Raw genomic sequence first — 20,599 nt, 5'->3', positions numbered from 1 at the left:
TCTTCTAGGAGGACAGTAGTTTCTATTAAAGGGAATTGGCAGTGCCTGGCCTTTAGCCCTGGGCGGGACATGAGCTTTGAGGGTGCATGCCTTTGCTGTGGAGCCAAGGTGGGTTTCTAAACTCTTCCAAACAGTGCAAAGCTCAAATCAAGATGTTCCTTGCACGTCTGGTATTCTCACAGTTAACCTGTAAAGCTTTTGTGCTCAAAGCAGAGGTCCTGGGAAGGGATGAGAAACAAGCTATTTTTACTCCATCGCAAATAGGGCTTGGCATGTTTATTTTAGACTCCGAAGCTGCTCAGGCCAGTGTGGGTTTTTTTTTTATAGTCTTCTACTGTTGCTATCGGATTAAAAAATAAACTCAAACTGGAAATCACGGGAAAACTGGGTGCCCTGGTGTATTTGGTGCCAGTGAGGCTCTGAGGAAGCTGAAGGGAGGAGTTGGCGTGTTCTGGTCTCGGGGTCTCTTGCATATTGGAAGAGTCCTTGCTGAGCCATCAGCTGATGATGGGCAGTGTGCCCTTCTACAGCATAAAGTGCTCTGCAGAGAAACTGTTCCCTTGGTGGGTGTTCTAACTGCATTTTAAATGAATCCCCAGGTGAATGACTTGAGGAACTCTGGGGAGCCAGAGCAGAGCTTGGCCATTAGGTGAGTGATGCTGCAGCAGGATGTTTGCTGCCTCCTGCTCCAGAGAAGATTCAAGTTGCCAGGTCACTGGCATAGCTTTGAATCATGTTTTTCATTGCAGAAAAGTTCACCAGGCAGCGGGAGGTGAAATTAATGAGATTGGCTCATTTTCCTCTTGCCACCTGAGTCTGAGAGAGGGAAGATTTAGGTCTGCCCTGCTTGAAGGGTGGGAGGACCCGAGGTGGGCCCTGTGGCCCGCTCTCTGGTCTTGCTGATGTGGTGTGGTGGAGGAGTGTCTCTAATTGCAGGTGTGCTTTACACGGGTACTTAAAACTTTGAAGCTCTTTATCCTGGTTTATTATTAGAAGCTATTAAAACTGTGGCCAGCGGTGTGGTGGTGTGCACAGCTTTTGGTTGGTGGGTCACAGCCTCTTTATGTTGGGCATTGCACAAACATGTGACACAAGCAGCCGGGGTTGCATCTGCCCACGCAGGCTTAACCAAGCTCCTCTGCTTAACTGAGATTCATAGATAGCAGCTAGCCCAAACCCTGGGGCTGAGCATCTGGTTTGATCTGACCCTTTGGGCTGCAGGCTGGAGACACAGCTGATTTGAGAGACTACAATTATCATAGAATCACAACTGGTTTGGGTTGGAAGGGACCTTAAAGCTCATCCAGTTCCAGCCCCTTGCCACAGGCAGGGACCCCTTCCACTGGAGCAGGTTGCTCCAAGCCCCTGTGTCCAACCTGGCCTTGAACACTGCCAGGGATGGGGCAGCCACAGCTTCTCTGGGCACCCTGTGCCAGCGCCTCAGCACCCTCACAGGGAAGAGCTTCTGCCTTATATCTAATCTATTTTATATTTAATCTCCCCTCTTTCAATTTAAAGCCATTCCCCTTTGTCCTATCCCTACATGCCCTCATAAAAAGTCTCCCTCCAACTTTCTTCTCAGCCTCTTTAGGTTGGAAGCTGCTCTAAGGTCTCCCTGTAGCCTTCTCTTCTCCATCTCTCTCAGGCTGTCCTCAGGGCAGAGCTGCTCCAGCCCTCAGAACATCTTCTTGGCCTCGTCTGGACTCGCTCCAACAGCTCTACATCCCTCTTGTGTTTGGGGCCTCAGAGCTGAATGCAGGACTGCAGGGACAGGTCTCACAGCGCATGAAGAATTCATGAAGCAGTGCTCTGCTGAGAACCTCGTTGAGTTATTGACTGTTTAATTGATTCACTAATAAACACCACTGATACTAATTTTAGAGCATTTTGCACGCTTACAGTTCTAAAGCTAGTAATTATTACTGCTAAATCTGACAAATCACAGTACTGTTGAATTGCAAATCTGTCACCCTTCCTGCCCATGCCACTTCATGTTAGGGTGTGAGTTCGCCCTGGTTTGTTCCCCCATGGCAAGTGTCTTGTATATAGGCTGGGTGGAGAGACCAGCAGGTTGTCCGGGGGGTTCATCTGCACAGTGGGGTTGTGGCTGTCCCTAAGTGCTCCTACTCCTGCCAAAAGGAGTTCGACCCTCCTTTGTTCTTGATATTACACCTATTTTCCTTTTTTTTTCTTTTCTCTGTTTTAGGACTCATCTCTTCATTGCTCCATCCCTCCTTCCCTCCCTCCCTTTCTGTGCCCAGACTCTCAAATAATAGCCCCCTTATTACTTTTTGCTCATTGGTTTCAACTCTGCTGCATCCCTACCCAAATCTGATCCTGTTACTTAGGCAGTCTCAACCTTACATCAGTGTTATGGTTATCTTGGTACAGGTGGCTTTGCAAGTCTCCACACCCTAAAGCTCCCCTACCATTATGTGATGCTTGTTGGGTATCCTACACCAAAGACTCATCATTTCAGTCTGTATTCCTCTACCTGTGTCCAGTTAAGTAGTTTCTTAGGTGCAGGCTGCATGCATTTATTCACATTTTCCATAGTTTTTAGGTTTACCCAGCATCCTTATGCTGGAGTGGTTGGAAGTGCTGCTGTGGCTCCCTGTGAAAGTTGCAGCTAGCCATGGCCAGCAGGTCTGTCCCTGAAGAATTTACAGCCTGAGCTGTTAAGGATGGGAAAGGAGATAAGAGAGCCCCATTCCTGCTGAATGGTCGCAGAGCACCTCTAACCTGATTTAGCTGATAACTCAGAGGAACCCTGACAGGCAGCTACCTGCTCCACCAGGCATACCATCTCCCCGTCTGGCTGGTAGAGATGAGTGTAGTACCTTCAGGGTGTTTTCCCCCTTTCAGTAGCAACTAAGAGCTTCAAAACCAGAAAGGTTTGTGGTGAGGATTGATGTTTCAGCTTGGTTATCTGTTCAGTTGACTTAAATCTGGCAATAGGTAAGGCAACCAGGCTCGGAGTGTCTGGTCTGTTCTCCAAAGAAAGCACATGCTTGGCCACAGCTATGTGTTCTTTGGATTAAGCAGGTTTGTGAATATTAATATTTGTGTACTGTAAAGCACTGGTGGAAATCTGTGCTCTGTGAATGTTAAGCTGTATTTTGTTGGTATCTCTCGTGCACAAGAATCCGTATTCCTGATGGACTGCAAGTTTGGAGTGGCAGAGCTGAGGTGCAGGATCTTGCCTTTAGCCATACCCTTCTATTTGCTGGTCCTTCGGACCTTCCAAAACAACAACTGTCTGTGTTTTCCTGTTTTGCCTGATCTATAACCCTTTGCAGAGGGCTATATGTCACTGTGAATGCAGCATGTTGAAGAAGCATACAGGTCTAGACCTGGTTGCAGGCAGGGTACCCAGGTTAGGATGCAGGCTGATCCCTTTTCCCCCTGCACACTGCTTTGCTGTGTCTTCGTGGAGCTTTGGCATGTCCATGGTGTAGTTGGCTTGTTACGTGCAGCCCTTGTTTTCTGGCAGCCTCATGTTCTGCTCAGATGGAGCTCCCAGGAATTGCTGCCAGTTGTATGTACTGTGGCTTTGTCACTGACAAAAATACCTAGTTCTGGAGAGTTACTTTGCATGCAGGATTACTGGCGTGTTTTCTTTTGCTTATTGGCCTGTAAAAAGGAAAAAAAAAACACCCTTAGATTTGAAAATAAACCGACTGTTGTTGGTTTGTGAATAAAGATGTGTTAATCCACAGGGCCTGATGTATCAGTAGAGACCTCATGTTATAGCACAGAATACAAGTGTGCAGAAGAGCACCTGAAACCCCCCCAAAGATGATCCTATGTTATACCCAAGGTAACACAGAACAGTTCAGAAATTGGCAACAAATTTGGCTGGCAGCCTGTAGGTCTAACCTTTGAAGCATTGCACTGCACTTGACTAATAAGTCTTGAAACTAAGCGACTTAAAATATTTATAGAAAATATACTTGGGGACTGGAATGCAACTATACTGATGCTTAAAATACCCCTGGAAAAGTTGTATGGCTGGTCGGTGTTCATTTCCCAAACTCTATTTTCATCTCTTCCAAACATTTCCATAGGTCTTTAGGACAGCTTCTTCCCTGGCATGCTGCATCCTTAAGCTGGTGCCCGCAGGCTGTGAGAGCCAGTGCGCCAGGAGGACTCTGCCCTGAGCCCCTCAGCATAAGAAATCTGCTGGGGGTCCTCGAGCAGGGTGCTGGGAGGGCTGCCTGGGGTCTGACACCAGACCTCCTTCCCAGCTGGCATGGGTCCCTTATCCTGGGACAGGTGCTGCTGTGGACCTGCTCTTCGTGTTGCCAGAGGAATTCAGCCCCTCTCCCAAAGCACTCACTCCTCCTTTCCCAGGGTGAGCAGCCTGTCTGCTGGTGAAACAGCCCTTCGCAGGCCCTTGCTGCCAGGGCTCTCCTTCCACTGCTCAGGGTGACCTTGGGGAATGAGCATCCCACCACACACCCATCCTCCTTGTGCACCCCGAGCAGATCTGAGATAGAAGTTCTTCCCTGTGAGGGTGCTGAGGCGCTGGCACAGGGTGCCCAGAGAAGCTGTGGCTGCCCCATCCCTGGCAGTGTTCAAGGCCAGGTTGGACACAGGGGCTTGGAGCAAGCTGCTCTAGTGGAAGGTGTCCCTGCCTGTGGCAGGGGGTTGGAGCTTTCGGATCCCTGCCAACCCAAACCAGTCTATGTTTTCCCACATTTGCTGTGCTGGCTTCTCCCTCCTCCTGGTTTCCTCAAAACTGGGGACCTCTCATTTGTAAAAATGTACCTACGTTTTTACCAACAGAATATCCTCTTGAGGAAGAGGAAGCCAGAAGGGGGTTGGTGTTGGTCAAGAGTGTCTATAACCACCTTATCTCTTTCAGCTTCCAGATCTGGAAGGAGTTGAGATCAGTGTGTTTGCTGCTCCCGCAGAGGAAACAGCTTTGCGAGGACTTTGGCTGTCTTTCCGAGGCTGTTGTGTCATTTGCTTTCTGGGACAAAGTCTACTTAAACATCTGGATTGCATTGGGGATTTTAGGGGAAACATAAATTATTAGCTTGCTGTGAATCGAGAATGACTTTGATTGCTTCACGGGTGTGCTTTCACCAGCTCACTACTGCATAGGCTAAATCCACGTTCTCCTGCTTCGGAAGGAGAAACTCCAACTGCGGAGGCTGTTTGCCGTGTCCTGGGAACGGGGGGCTGAGCAGACCTTTCCTGACCTTCTGGTGCATTGAAAACATGCTCATTTTATGGGCAGTTAATTTATAGAAAGTTCCTGTTTAAATTTCCTCCAAGAGCTGTAAAACCGGAGGACAGCTGCACCCATGAGCCAGCTAATCAAATGCTGCTCACACCTGCCTTGCCCTCCTTTCCCCTCACCACAGCTAACTTCTGGTTCCTTGGACGCGGCGAGCGTGGCAGCTTGGGGAAGTACCTTCAGGAACTGGTTGAGAAGCTGCTCTGCAGAGGGGTGTAGCCAGCTGTGCTCATGGAGTTTGGGGCGTCCTGCTTGCCGAGCCCCTGCTCTCGGGGCTGGGCTGTTCCCCAGGAGCATCCAGGATAAGTCCACTTTTATATGGCATTCACCCTGGTTTGTAAAGGCACCGCTCCCTGTCTGCCTGTAGATGGAAATAACCACTGCGGTCTGAAACTGCAGTTCAGTTTCATGAGGAAAGCTGCTTTTACTTCCTGCTGCCTTCTCCCTCCTTCCCAAAGCAAAAACTCATAGATGTGTTTGCGGTTGTGTGTGTTCATCTTTCAGTGAAAGGAAATCGCATTTAGATGGGTGCTGGGGCACCTGAACTCCAGAAACCCACCTTTGCCTTGGCTCCCTGCAGCAACCAGGCTGATAGGATTTCAACACGAGTATGTGCTCTAATAAGCTTGATCCTAATAGCTAATTTTGGTCTTTGATAGTTTGACAGAGAGGTTGGTATCTTAAAGACACTGAGCTCTTGACAACACCTCAGAGCTGTTTTTCCTTCTTCTGACAGCACAGAGGCTTATGTTCATAAAATCATAGAATCCCAGGCTGGTTTGGGTTGGAAGGGACCCTAAAGCTCATCCAGTTCATCCCCCTGCCACAGGCAGCGACCCCTTCCACTAGAGCAGCTTGCTCCGAGCCCCTGTGTCCAACCTGGCCTTGAACACTGCCAGGGATGGGGCAGCCACAGCTTCTCTGGGCACCCTGTGCCAGCGCCTCAGCACCCTCACAGGGAAGAGCTTCTGCCTAAGAGCTCATCTCAGTCTCCCCTCTGGCAGGTTAAAGCCATTCCCCTTGGCCTGTCCCTACAGGCCCTTGTCCAAAGCCCCTCTCCAGGTTTCCTGTAGCCCCTTTAGGCACTGGAGCTGCTCTCAGGTCTCCCCTTCAGGAGCCTTCTCTTCTCCAGGCTGACCCAGCCCAGCTCTCTCAGCCTGGCTCCAGAGCAGAGCTGCTCCAGCCTTCTGCTCAGAGCCTCCGCTATAATTGTACCAGTCTATTTTCCTTCACCTTCTTGCTGTGTTAAAACTAAGGAGGAGCTCCAGCCCATGTCCAGGGCTGAAGACCAGAACAGAACTCCAGCTCCTTCATTCCCAGGACTATCTGTCACTGCTGTGAGCAGCTGTCCTGCAGCTCTCCCGGCTGTCTGTGCTCATCATCCCTCCGCTGTGGGAAAGGCAGTGAAGCCTTCACCCTGCTGGAGAGGCTGGCGTGTGTTCACCCCTATCTCCCTTTTGTTCTAGGGGTGGTTGACCAGTACAGAAGATGACTTTGGCATGCATGGCTGGAGGCTACAGAGATTTTCTGGAGCCCCTGCTTTATCTGCAAGGAATTTAATAGCGGTATGATGGCAGTAATGAGCAAAGGGGAGTGCTTAACACCCATTACAAGTTTCTGAATCTTCTAGGGCTGCTGGTATAACCCCCTGCAGCAGGCTCCCTGATGTGATGCAAGAAAAACTGGTGTGCTTGGGGCCTGAAATCTCTTCATTTTGTTTAAGCTGGGCCCTGTTTCGCTACCTTTAAATCTCTGCAGCAGTTGATAAGCAGCGGGTCCCTTCTCAGGGAGAAAATGCTGCAGAAAGAAATGCCAGGAATGTGAACAGCAGGTGGGGACTGGCAGATGTACTTATCAATCATGACAGGCTGACGAGTGGTTTATTCCTCTAAAGAGGAACTGTTTGCCTCTGGCTCCATTTGTGTGTGTCCTCTCCAACCCCTCCAGCCTCTACCGGGATTCGAGATAAGAGCGGTGTAGTTTTCCCATCTTTTTCCTGCATCGTGGCATGCTCTGTGCAGGACTCCCTGCTCCAGGCACCCGGGAGGAGTGTGGGGTGGAGGCAGACCCTCGAGGTCACCCACTGGAAGGGTCACGGCAGCATACCTAGTAAATAACATGTTACATCTTGGGGATGGGCTCTGGGAAATCCGCCTTTCACGTTGGCCAAGCAGAAGGCAGACTCGATGAGTTAATTGAATTTGATGCGCTGTTGCTTTTCAGAACACGACTCATATCTCAGAAGAGCCTGGAATTATTTCTGTGGACAAACCCCTGTTTTAAGGTGGCAATACTTGGAGGAGATCACCTGCATTGACAAGTGTGTGAGAAGACTGCAGCTCTGGAGTGCAGAACTGCACCCATAGAAAGGGGAGCAGGACCTTCTGATCGTGGGGGGGTTGTGGTCTGAAGGGATTCAGCCCTGGTGGGAGTACTTCTTAAACTTGTCTTGATGAGGCTGCTCCGGATTTTTTGAGCACCTTGCTCTTCATATGGAGATGCCTTTTTGTAGCAGGGCAACCTGATTTACATGAAATAACAGGCTGAATGGTGAAAAGCCTTTATCGGTTGATCTCTAAGCAGCTTTTCCCCGGGTGTGTTGGCAGGGTATGTTACAAGCAGAGCAAACCTGCTGTCACAAGTGACATTATGGATGCTTTTCCCAGCCTCTAAACTTTCATTCCAGCTGACGAGCTTGTGTCAGAGCATGAGTTATCCCAGTGCTTCGGATCCACTCCTATTCTGTGTGCTGGTGCTTGCAATAAGCACAATAAGCTGTAGACTTGTAGGTGATGTGATTAGACCTCTCCTTCAATGACTTGTGGGGAGTTTTGATAGGCTACTTCAGCTGGTCTGGAAAGTGCTGTTGCCTGCAGTGCCTTGGGGCACCCATTTCCAGTACCTTCATAAGGACACTACTGATGTAGATAGCTGGTATCTTTAAAAAAAATAAGTAAAATGAAGGCACAAGTCCTCTTATCAGTTTTTCTTCAGATTGTTTCTTGGTTTTGTGGAAGAAAGTGGAAAGAAAGAAAGTGGAAGAAAGAAATAGCTTTCTCAAGGAAGAAAAGCAGTGGACATGATGGAGCAGGCAGCACTATGGCATTGAGAAAAGATCTCAGGAGCATAACCTTTTGCAGCAGCAAAATGATACTTTCAAACTCTGCTCAGGCAAACAGTGCATTGGGAGGTGCTTCCTTCAGGTTTTAATATAGTCTAGATTCTGTAGTCAGGAAGGTACCAGTTTAGGGAGGAGTGATGCTAATCACAGTGCCATTGCGCTGCCACCTAAGTTCATTCTGTGTGCCCCCTCGATCATGGACCAGTTGGAAACCAGCATCCCAAGGAGGCACCTCTTCAATCTGCTTGCCTCATGGCTGGAAGTGGGTCAGCCCGTGAGTAATGTTCCCATGGAGCTGCCTTCAAGGGGAATTGTCCATCGGAGGCTGGGATGGAGCAGGGCGTATCGTAGGAGCACGCACGTCCAGATGCTGTAAACCCCTTAGCACATTCCAAAGGAGTTGCCTCCCAGTTGAAGTGATTTGGCCAGAGCTCACTCTTGCAGACTTCCCCGAACTCATTCCCATTTGGAGTGGACTCTGTTCCTGGGTGTGGGGTGGCCTGCTTTAGCCGCTGTGATAGCTCTTCCTTGACAGGCCTGTGTGAAGGAGCAGTGAGTGTCTTGGCCACACCAGTTGCAGTGACACTACTGTTGCAGAGAAGAGACTGACAGTGGAGTTGCATTTAAGTTGCATCTTGAACTTAATTGCTTGCACTGGAATTTCCCATGCTGTGTCCCTGCCTCAGGCTTTGTTTGGGGTTTTCATCAAAAGCAGTACATGCATTTCCAAGTGTTAAAGGATAAAAAAAAAACAACCGAGGCAGCTTTAGGTTGTCAGCGTTTAAAAAGCCAAACAGGACCTAACTGCCTGCATTGAGAGGTATTTGGCCTGGCACAATGGAAGGTTGGCAGCAAGGATGTGCCATCTCCTCTCCAACAAAAATGCCCTCTATTTTATTATCTTATCAGGTTACAGGCGTCTGAAAGGCTCCCAGTTCACCAGTGCTTTATGGACTTGATCTGCCCAGTTAAGGTTTGCAAAGATCCTGTCGAGGGCCTTTTTCCAGCCCAGCCCGAGGGGCTGAATCACTGCTGAGGGTGGGAGGGAAGAAGGGAGGTGCTGCCACTGGCCACCGCAGCCCTGGAGCAGGATCCTGCCCTGTCTCTCCTGGGCTGCTTGCTGACAGCCATGGATGGGTGAAAGGCTTGCCTGTCTCAGAGGGAGAGAGAACAAGGAGCTGCAATAAGGTTGAAGAATAGGAGTGAATTGTGGTGCTTCCTGTGACCAGCTCATGGACAACCTTAATTCTCAGGTATTCTTTTTTCAACTCACTTTGTAACCTTGATGTTTTGGGAATTGGCTGTGTTACCTTAGAGCAACATCATGTGCTGTTGTGGGGTTAGGCTCAGCCTAATGAGCAAACCTTCCAGCTGGCATAAGGTTTTGAAGAATAACTGAGAGGCAGCCTGTCTCCTGCAGCTGCCCTGCCGTGGGAGGCACCAGGCATCTCTGAAAGTTTGGGTTTTTTCCCTGTGTTTTTTGTGGAAGGTGCTTCAGTTCTGGAATATAGTTTTGTTTGCTCTGGGCTTTACTGCAATAGGGCAGCAAAGGCCTTTGGAGGATAGCACTGAATTTACGGTTATATTTGAGAAGTCCCAAAACTGCATCATTGTTGAACGTTACAGTGATTTTTCTCCCCACAGCTGTTGTAGCTGTTGTCGTACATGACTTTGGGAAGTGCCAGGTACAGAACTGCCAGGGGAGCCCAGCCCCTTCAGCAGACAGGGCTGCAGATGCAGCAAAGCTGCACTAGAGACCTTGTCTGAGCTGGAAAAAAACGTTTCCTCTGGGGAGGCTGGCAAAAGAGTCCTGGCCATCTACTACTTTAAAAACAGCTAACTGCTTGATGTGAAACACCTTCATGGAGGGAGTATCCTCTCCTGTCCAGTGTGCTGTGGTGCAGACAGGTTTTTGATCATCAGAGACTGCTAAGTGAGCGGTTGGTCACTCTAACTAGTAAGCCAGCTTATTTTTGGCACAGTGTCTCTGCTTTATAAGGGATGGACTGAGCTGCTAAACCACATTTTCCCTCGACAGCCCATTATTAAGTCCAGAAGAGGCTCAAGTGCCAGTCCAGAGCTGCTCTTCCAAGATGGAGCTGGAGGCTGAGCCTGGCTGCAGTGTAACTGTGGTTTTAGTTTAAAACTTTAAGCTGAGCCCCTCCAGGTGAGGAAATGATGACAGCTGTGACCAGGGTTTGTAACGGGCTCTGCTTGAATGACTTGGAAGTCACCTGCCCACATCTGGCTGCTTCTGCATGCCATGCAACATGCAGCCGGGTCTCAGCTGAGACTTTACAAGTTGTTCATGGACTTAAAAGTCTTTTAGTGACAGCCGAGGAAATACTATATAACCACTGAAGTAAAACAACATAAGCAAAGCTTTGGTGCACATAATTGGGTACCTAATTGCTGTGCTTGCCACCTGGGGATTGGAATTGCTCTCCCGTTCTGGAGGCTGAATGGGACATACTGTGATAAGCAGTTTAATTGTTTCCTCACATCTGCAGCAGCACTGTGAAGCGAAGGCAAGCTGAACAACACACCTTCAGAGCTTAACGGCCTCTCTGCAACTCCGAGGCTGCGTTTTTCCTGTGGTGCTTGAGCATCTCTCTTCATACAGCCCTCTTGCTAAACTGCTTATGTTCTCCTATGCCATTTGATAGCAACGAACCATCAGGTTTTTCTGGGAAGTGTTTCAGATTTACTTGTATCTAAGAACAGCCTGTGTGAGCAGCAAGGAGTGTCCAGTGGGTGCTAGTAATGCAATGACCTCTTAAACTAATTACTTGTATTTGGGGATCACACTGTTAATGAAGAACAGGCAGTGCTGAGCAGAAATCAAAGCAAGAGTGACTTGGGGAGGGGGGGGAGATGGAGAAGAAAAGACTTGGAGTGATTAAGGATAAATGTATTTTTCTGCTGTTACAGGCTCTAGATGCTCTCAGGAACACTTAGGACTTCTACAGGTTGTTGTTGAGTTGGGAAGTGGGGTTATCCTCATTTCTCTCCTGGGGTCCGCACAGACTGTGCCTAGGGCTGGGTCCTGCTCTGTTCTGGCTGCCTTGAGGGAGAGAAGATGGCTCTATGGGAGTAGAGCTTGAAGTAATGACAGTATGGGCATAGAGGCACTGCTGTTGCAAAGGATTATGAAGTCTTGGGTATGCCAAACTTGGCTAAGAAATACAGACACAAAGGAAGGGGACAGTGGTTTTTGGGTATCCAAAGCACATGTAGCGAGCAAGAAGAGATGATGCTTGGATCAGAGAGGCTTGAACTGATTTAATTTTCCTTCTTGCCTCAGAATGGCATCCAGTTGTTTTGCTGCTTCATACATAGGAGCTGTAATGACTTTGTCCCCATTCCTGGGATTCTTGTAGAGGGAGTAGGTAGCCATCATCACATGCTCTGCCGTGTTACTCTGCACTGGGAAAGAAGTCAGTACAGGATCTGGCCCATCTTATTTCATTTGTTTTTTCCTCTTTACAACTTAAATTCATGTTTTAATCTGCTCACTTGAGCAGGAGGAGGGTAAGCATTGCCATCTTCCATGTCCATGTGCAGCTCTGAGTCCATGCTGCTGTCCCTTCACCATCCGGACTGTCACCAAGGAAGCAGCGGGACACAAAGTCAGTGTGCTGGGAATGCAGGGCTCAGTCCTTCTGTGTAGAACTGCAATGGCAAGTCAAAACAGAGGGATGCAGCCTGTGCTCACCCTGTTGGAAATAAGCTGTAACTTGGGGGAGTGGTGTTCCTCTCAAAAACATGCAGATCTTGTTTTCAACCCCTCTGGCCTGTACAGGACAGATTTCCTGTGAGGAAGGGAGAAATTGGTGGATTTTTGTGCTGTGGTACATCCTTGGGACCGTTTTTTAGGACTGATACCAGATGCCATGCCAGCTAGTTAACTGTCACAGGTGTGTTACGCTACGTGAGTACTGTGGCTGCTTATGGAAGAAATCCATCAGTTTTCCTTGTCTTGTCCTTGCTGTCTCCCTGCCTCTCCTTTTTCCTGTGGGCACTCTGCCCTTATCCAGTTTGTCCTCAGGTCCCTGGACATACATATATAAATAACTGTGCAGTGCCTGAGCAGGACAGTTTGATCCTGTTTTTAAGTCCTTTGGACTTTCTTGTTTGTGGAATTTGGGTACTGGGAATGACAGGATGTTTGCATTTGGCATTGCTGCAGGGGGATTGCTCGGAGCAATCTTTGAAGCTTCTTTTGCAGTGCTGTGCTGCTTGCAGAGGGACCGTGTTGCCCTGCAATGTATTTAGTCCATCGTCCTGGCTTTGTGTGTGACAGGGTTGCTTCTCTGGCCCTTTTTGGCCAGACCCTTAATGCACCGTTCCTGATGTAAGCAGTGAGCACTGTGACTGAATGCGTCCTGTATCCATGTGGATGGGGCAGAATGTTTTTGTTTAAAAAAGCCTAAATCCCACTGATGTGGCTTCCAGTGAAGTAGTGTGGTCTCTCCTTGAAATAATTCAACCTGTCTCATGGTTTCTCCATATCAGAGCGGAGTGGGGAGAAAAGCTGGAGCTGTTTCTGCCTTGGTGGACTTGTGATGAGCAGCTCCAGCCTTCCTGCTCCTGTGGATGAAGCCACTAAGGCCATGGTCAAAACCAGATGAGGGATGTTTTTTAATTACATAATGCAGGTAAACAAGATAATTTAGCTGAACGATAACAGAGTGAAATCAATGCTGCAGGAATGTGGTGCGGATTCTGTCACTGTCTTGTCTTTTTTAAGGTGCTTGTCTTTGCTTTTTCATTTAAATCAATCTTCTTGCACCAGAGCAGTTGGGAAGCAGATGGACCTGTGAAGCCACTTACTGTCCTTCTGCCTCAGTAAGCTTGTGCCATCAGTGATCTTTGTTGCACTTACTGTGTGATCAGAAGCTGAGGCCAGAGATTATTGTGAGGAGCAGTTCTACTGAAGCAGTCCAGCCCTTTGCCCCCTGATCTCTAGCAAGAGGAGAAGACATCTATAAAAATGTGTACCTGGAGGAAGAGCTTGTCCCTTTGATGGTTTATAGTGATTCCTGAAGTTCTGTGGGTTTAAAGGAATGTGCTGTCCAGCTGGAAGCTGCTGATCTTTAGGGAGTTAATTCCTCTTCCAGAAGCTTTCTCTGCCTCTGTGGCATGGAAGCAGTGCTGCTTCATTCTGCAGCTTTCCCATTTTATGCTTGATGGTTAAAGTTGGATCATTTATATCTCATTCTGCCAAGAAGCATTTAGAATAGTTTTCATGAGAAAACATCAAAAGTTGCAGGTCCATGGCTGATGCCCTGGCTGCTCTGCATAAATCACTGGGTGGTAAACAGATTTAAATGAAGAGCTGTGGCAGTCTTGCTAGCTGAGTAATAAATAAGGGCTGAGCAACTCCATAAAGTTGAATCTTAATGCCTTGGCTTGGAGTTGTAGGGTGGGGTGGTAAAGCCGATGGAACAGCGGGTTGTTTCTAAACAGAATGTGTCTGCCCTTAGTTACGCTGCCACAAAGGATATAAATGATGCTGCATACGTAACCAAAGTGCTGAAAATGGCTTTTTGTTGGTGTCACTTGCCTTGTTTTGTACATCCACTTCATGTCAGCCTTTTGTGCTTTACTCCCCTTTGGTAGGAGCAGCAATCTTGTGCATGGCAGTCAGGTCCCTGGCAGGTAGGGAAGAATGCCTGATCCTTGCCTTCCAGTCCTGAGCTTAGTGACATCAACCTGTAGGAAGTTATGGTGCTTAAACATTTTCAAGGACTTGCTCGAAATATTTCATTATCTGAGGAATTTTGTGGAATTCCCAGAAGGTGATTATAAACCCTTGGAATGCGGCTGCCTCTCCACAGAAGACTCCAGCCAAACAGCATTTTGAGGCGACTCTCAGAATGCAAAACCTCCATCAAGTTTTCCTTATTTTCAGACCTGTATTTAGTGCCTGCAGCCTTTGGGCTGTTTGTTCCTCTCACTGGAGGAACTCCTGCCCAAACTGCCTGCTCTGGGTGCTCCTGCAGTTCCCTGCCTCTTTCAGAACCATTAGCAAAGCTGATGCTTGCCGGTGGCTGCTGTACTGGCATATCCCAGGAGAGCCTGAATGCTGTTCTCGGTGCTGTGCTGGTGATGAGAAAAGTACTCTGCCATTCCCAGGTCAAAATATGGGTGGGTGTCCTGTCACAAGCCCTCTGGCCAGGCTCAGGTGTACTGCCAGAGCTGGAGCCTCAGAAGGCTTTCCTGCAGAAGGGGATTTGGAATTATGATCAGGTTTCTTAAGAAGGTGATTTTCAGGACTGTCCTTCACCCCTCTAAGCTTCTACTTGCTAATTTGACAGAAAGAGCTCTATACCTTTGTTATTAAGTAAAAAAATAGAGTAGGTGGGAGAGTTTTGGCTAAAGGACGTGCCAAAGCTTGCCACACTCCTCTGTGTGACTTGTACAATGTGCTCCGAAAGCCAAACTGTGGCAGAAACTTCAGTAAGATTTCCTGCCTTGCTAGAAATGAGAGTTCATCCCTCTGTGTCTTTCTCTTCTTGTGTGTACTCTTTAGTTCTTAATAAGACAAAAAGTCCAGTGGAAGCTTCCTCTGCGATTAGGATATTCGTTGTTTCTCTTCCGTGTTGGTTCTCTGAAGGCTCAATAAGGGTTTTTTGTTCAGCCTTTAATTCAATAAAGAAATCAAGCAAGAGATGCAAATCTTTTTAGCCTCATCAGTTTCAGTGCTCATGACTACATCTGGAGAGAACATCTACATAGTACAGCAGAGCAGCTTAGGGAAGAAGTATTTTTCCACGCTTCAGCTGAGGTTTCAGGTGCTGCTGGAGGCTTGTGGATGATTTTGTCCCTTTGGAGCATGGGGTGAAGGAAAGACTGTGCTCGCCCATCCATGATGGTGCTTTGGTTTAAACCCTTTTCCGAAGCAGCATCCTTGATGGAAACCAGCTTTCCAGCTGGGTGACTTCTATCAAAGGTCATTAGCTGGTGTGAATTAGACTTGAAACAGCTGGTGGATGGTGAGTGACACCGGGGGACAGGACACACGGGTGACTGTCACACCCGCTGCTCTTGCACAAGTCCTCTGGCACTAGCTGGGGAACGACCTGCCCACTGAGGAATACGAGATTGGGCTCTGATGCCTCCTAGGCCTTGCATTTATAAAGTCTTGTATCTTGCTTCTTGGTTTTGTGTACTTTTCTTGTCAGGTGCCTCAACTATACTTTCTCATGAGGGCTGCCAGCGGGTCCTCTAGATATCTTGTTAGACTGCCCTATAAACAAAGTGTATTTTGCTATTTTAGAAGTTACCCTTTGTACCTTTCATGGATGGGAAGGCTGAGAGACAGTCTGGGCGCATCTTTGTGTACCTGAAGACTTGTATTTTGGTACAAAAATCCACATTCAGTTTTAAAGCTACGTAAAACTTGGCTTTCTACCTGCCAAATTCACTTGTAAACCCGTTGGCCCCCTGTGAAAGTTATTTCTAGAAAGCCTAGAATCAGACTTCAGTGAACACAAGCTGCTACAGCACAGTGAGCCTATGGAGGGCCTAGGAATTTATCTCAAGAGTCCTCTATCTTCTACTTCCAATGTTTCTAGTAATTAGTGCTCCTCAAATCTGAGTGCACTGTCATGGGGACTGGTCTGTGTTGTGTATGCAAACCACTGAGATAACTCTGTCATGGTCCAAATTAAAATTGCTCTAATATTTCGGAACAGTGCTTTGGTCTCCGCTGATGGACTTCTGCCAGCCTTGGTGTCCTCTGTCCTGGATGGCTCCTGCTGAAATGCTCTTCTGTAGCGCCGTGGTCTTCATCAGAATTAATGTCCGACAAAGATACGAAGCTTTCCTTACAAAGAAGAAATTTAGGGTCAGAAATACCTATTTTATCCTGATGCTTTGAGTTCTGGTTTTTACTCCATCTTGTGTGCATGTGTATATATACACACATAAAACACATGTTGTGTTTATCTTCAAAATATGCGTTTTCGTGGCATTTGTATGGAAGGAGCTCTTGCTTTTATTTTGTTGGTTTGCTCTTTTTTTAACCTTTTGTAGTTTAATTTCCTGTGGATTTTAGTACTAGCTTTAGCTTACATTCCCTTAAGCACAGAAATAAATATTCAGATTTTTACGCTCTCGCTCTGTTTCTAGACAAAACCAGGAGTTACCAGTAGTACAGTCTTTAGGGGCTTGCTCTGGCTGGCTACACACTGGAAATGCAAATGGAGCCAAAACCACGTTAAACTGCATGCCCTTTGCCAGACAGACCCTTCCCCTGCCCTGCTACAGCTGTATATTTAGCCTCTGCCCTTTCCAGTAACAGCCGGGAGAAGATGCCTGGAGAGGAATGTGAGCCACCGTTTGACTGCATGCCATCCTGGGACCCTGCTATCTGTCACACAGTGCTGGTTGAGCCAGAAATGCTGCCCTGGTAACTCTGCCTTCTATGAAATTGTCCCATCTCACTTTGTTCTCTCCCAGCTTCTTCCAGGAAGGATCCATTTTATACGTTTGATCCCCATCACCTTTCTCCACCAGCCTTCCCTTGTGACAGGGCTGGCTCAAGGGATGCAAGGCATATGGAGCTGCACTGGTGAAGCTGTCACTCTGCTTTGGCTTGTTGGTGGGGATTCATATCCTAATTTGCTTGCTGCCAGCAGCGAGGAAAATGGCAGTTCTACCTGGCTGTGATGTTTGTAATTACAGGGAAAAAATGATCTCTGAGGCCTTCTAAATACTTGGGAAGATAATATCTGAGTTTCCTTTCAACTGAATGCACTTGAAGATACAATCTGAGTTGGCTGTCTGGGAATAACTAAGTGGGAGGAAGGGATTGATTGTGGTTGCTGAAGCTTTCATCCAAGAGCCAGAAGTCTTACCTAGCCAAAATCTGCAGCTGCCGGTCACTGCGGCGGGTCAGGCACAGCGGCTGTTTGGGGCATGGCTCAAGCATAGGACAAGTGGCACACATGCTGCAAGATTGACAAGCAGTGGGACATCCACATGGTCTGCCAGCAAATGTCAGGTCAGTGTGCAAGTGTGTAGTCTAGAGGTGCTTGTGGGTACCACAATAATCCTCTCCTGCCTCCTTGGGGCTGCAGGAGGCTGGGGAAGGTGCTTGCCTCCAGAAGTCTTATCACTGCACCTTGTGAGGGAAGCGTACTCTGCAGGGAAAGTAAAATGCTCTGTGTCCAGCTCCGGTGTCCTTGGTGTTTCTGCTGCTGCTCTGCAGTGCCCCTTGCACACAGCTCTGTAGGAGTACTCTGGCTGGGGTTCCAGGAGCTGCTGATGCTGTTTCCTCACCTGCACAGCTCTTGCTGGAGGCGGGGGGATACCAGGATCATATCCCATGTGCTTACCTTTGCCAGAGCAAGAGTTCTTCCTGGGAGCAGAGTCCCAGGCTGGGAAGGATAGTGTGGTGGCCCAGCTTCTGGACAGGCAGATGCGATATGGGGCAGGGCGAAAGGCGAATTCTGCTTTTTGCATCTTTTCTGTCTTGGAGCTGCCTCTGCATTCCCTCTGCCGGAGGAGCTGGAGGTCGCACGTCCTCATGAGCACAAAGCCTGTGCTGGGTGGTGAGAAGTCCACCTTGCCCCAGCTGCTCGCTCAGTACTTGGAGCAGAGGCATCCATCAGTGCCTCTGGTCCCAGGCTGGGAGAGAGCCACGAGCAGGTTTTGTTGGCCAAGGGGAGACACAAGATGCACAAATGAGAGGGGTATGGAAAAGCTTCATTCCTCCTCATTGGCGCAAACTGTAGTTTTCAAACAGAAGGTAATGGAAGTTAGTAGAAAGGTTCCTCTTAGCTACAGGAAAGTTCAATATTTTGGTGCTTTACCAAAAACCCGCTGTGAGGTACTGATTGCTGTGACCACTTCCTGTTCAAGCTTCATGAAGCTGCTTGTGGCATGTGTGACGTGAAGCAACAAGTCAGTGACAGTTTGCAGCAGAGCTCCCCATCAGCAGGAGGGTGCTGCTCACTTCCCTGCCCAGCACACAATTTCAGCACTTCTGGTTTGGTTTTGTTTGCGTTTGCGTTTTTTCCTCAGGATTTGTTTTTCAGTGTCAGGGTTTGCTGTTACTGACACCAGATGTGCTGGAGACAGACAGTGCACAAATAGAGGAAGGAACAAGACTGAGAAACAGCATCTTTTCTGTGTGGATATCCTTTGAGCTAGGTGTCAGGTCTGTTGGGCAAATAGCTTGGTGACAATACAAGGTGGGTATAGCTGCAGAAGTGCGTTGAAATGCAGTTCTAGGGTGAAGAGTTGAGTACAGCTTGGCTTGTACCTTCTGGACTGATGGTGTTTGAGGTGACCAGCTAATGACAGCAAGCTTGTCAACTGGCTGCAAGGGACAGAGGGTGCAAGAGTCGGCCAGAGCACTCGTCTGGGCTCTCTCTCCTAAAGCAGCTTTCTCTTTCAGTCTGATCTCTGATGCTGAGCTGGCTGCTACTTTGAGTTTGATGCACGGCTGGCTCTAAACAGGTAGCTGTGATTGTTGCATTAAGCCAAAACCTTGTGGATGAACTTGTCTTTTAGAGAGACAGCCAGTCTTGGTGTAAAGCTACTGTCACCGCTGATGCCTGCTCAGTACCGTGGGGACAGGATGCTGTTGCTCTGAGCAGGGAACTACATTAGCAGTGAATCTTCCTTCTGCCTCCTTGCCTGTTCTCTTGCAGCAGCTGCCTGCTGGTCAGTCTGTGTGTGATGAATGCATCCCTGTGCAGTTGCCCTCCTGTACCTCCCTTTCCATAACTTATCCTGGGTGCAGCAGCCTGGAGCTGTGAACATGGCTGAAGCCATTGAGGTTGGAAATAATCCCCAAAGTTATTTTCAGCAGGTTTCCCTTGCTTATAACACAGGCTGTTGGAGGGAATGCTGCCTGCGTTTCAGGGTACGTCCGGAGCTGGGCAAGCACGGAAGCTCTTGTTTCCTAAATTTCACGCTCCAGAGTGTCCTTTGTGCACGTAATGTGTCGGACTCGCTGACTGGCATGCTCTTACCCTTGAGGAGCCCGTATCTCTTAGTTCAGAAATGTGGCGATGGGTTGCTCTGCCCAGACGTGCTGCCTCCGAGCTGTTTGTCCCTCCTATCCCCATTTTCAGGCTCCGCCGGTGTGTGCCGTCGCGTTCTGGGCCGGGGAGCGTGCACGGCAGAGTGCCACCTTTGTGTGCCTGCCCGGTGACGCCGGGTTTCATCATTCCTCCTGCTCTCTGCCTTGACACGCAGCCGCGCGGCAGCTGACGGGACTTGCCCAGAGATCCTCCTGTGGAAACACGCACGGGAGATCTGTGCAGAGACAATAACTCTGTTCTGGAAAGTTGCACCGGCCCTGTTTAGCCAAGCCCGAGTTTGCTTCCTCAGAGGAAGGCCACTCGTTTAAAGCTCCTTTTAATGAAGATACTGGTAAATAAGCAGTCAGGTAAGTGGGATTCCTCTGAACTCTTCTAAATACCTTCTTATCTGGAGTAGAGAATTGCACGGAGGTTACTTGAGCTTTCCGTACACTGGGCTCAGTGGCATTAAAATGCTGGCAGTGATTAATTACCTCAGACCAGTGATGTGATTGTGTGCTTCAGCAATTGGATTAGATGTAGTTGGACACAGACTTCACTTTCACTGGTTCTTGCTGAAGTGGTGGCAGCATAATCGGCCAAGGAGGAGGAGTGGTTTCTGGGCAGCCATGCTCCTGCTGCTGGGATGCTTCCCTGCGCCCCATACTGCTGATCTTGTGGTGGGCAGAAGGAAAGGTCTCTGGCAGGATGCGTGGCTGGAGTAGCTACTTTGTCCTGCTCTCAGTCCTTCCTTTCATTCCCATCTTCTGGCTGCACTGTTCTGCATTCCTGAATCATGAAGGTAGAGTGTGTCCTTAACATGTCAGCGGGCCTTGTAGCTGCATGGAGAAGGAGCAAGCTCCAGCATTGTCTTGACAAGTCAGCATCATATCAAGTGCAGCATCATATCAACATAACTTCACCAAGCAGGCCCAGTTCTGTGTCTCCATATTGGGGGGTTTGGCACTGGAGATGAGGCATCAACATTGGCAAATGCACCGAGCGCTAGGACTGAAGCAGATGTTGATGCTGACTTTGATGTTTCATCCAACACTCTGGAGGCTCAAACTTGAGACCAAAAGATCTCTCACAGAAGCAGGAGGATAAAGAGAAAGTTGGTTCTTTCAGAAGATCAGACGGAGCAAAACATCCTGAAATTCAGGACTAACCTGAACATTTGTGTGTGTTCTGCAA

General features: G+C 48.5%; 1 protein-coding gene across 3 annotated transcripts in view; it reads left to right on the top strand.

Moving 5' to 3' along the window:
- Nucleotides 1-20,599, top strand: part of DAG1 (dystroglycan 1) — a 52,580-nt gene that overhangs the window by 12,477 nt on the left and 19,504 nt on the right. The window contains exon 1 of one of the 3 annotated variants that reach the window (XM_061458221.1): nucleotides 631-649. The exons of the other annotated variants lie outside the window; for them this stretch is intronic. The gene's annotated coding sequence lies outside the window, so the exon portion shown is untranslated. Of the gene's footprint in view, nucleotides 1-630; nucleotides 650-20,599 lie in introns of those variants that run through there. 3 annotated transcript variants of the gene reach the window in all.

Source organism: Pezoporus flaviventris, unplaced genomic scaffold (genome assembly GCF_033815535.1).
Source record: "Pezoporus flaviventris isolate CSIRO_AGI_PZ_B2104156 unplaced genomic scaffold, CSIRO_AGI_Pfla_v1 ptg000026l, whole genome shotgun sequence".
Lineage (NCBI taxonomy): Eukaryota > Metazoa > Chordata > Aves > Psittaciformes > Psittacidae > Pezoporus > Pezoporus flaviventris.
This window is presented reverse-complemented; position numbering and strand designations above follow the sequence as displayed.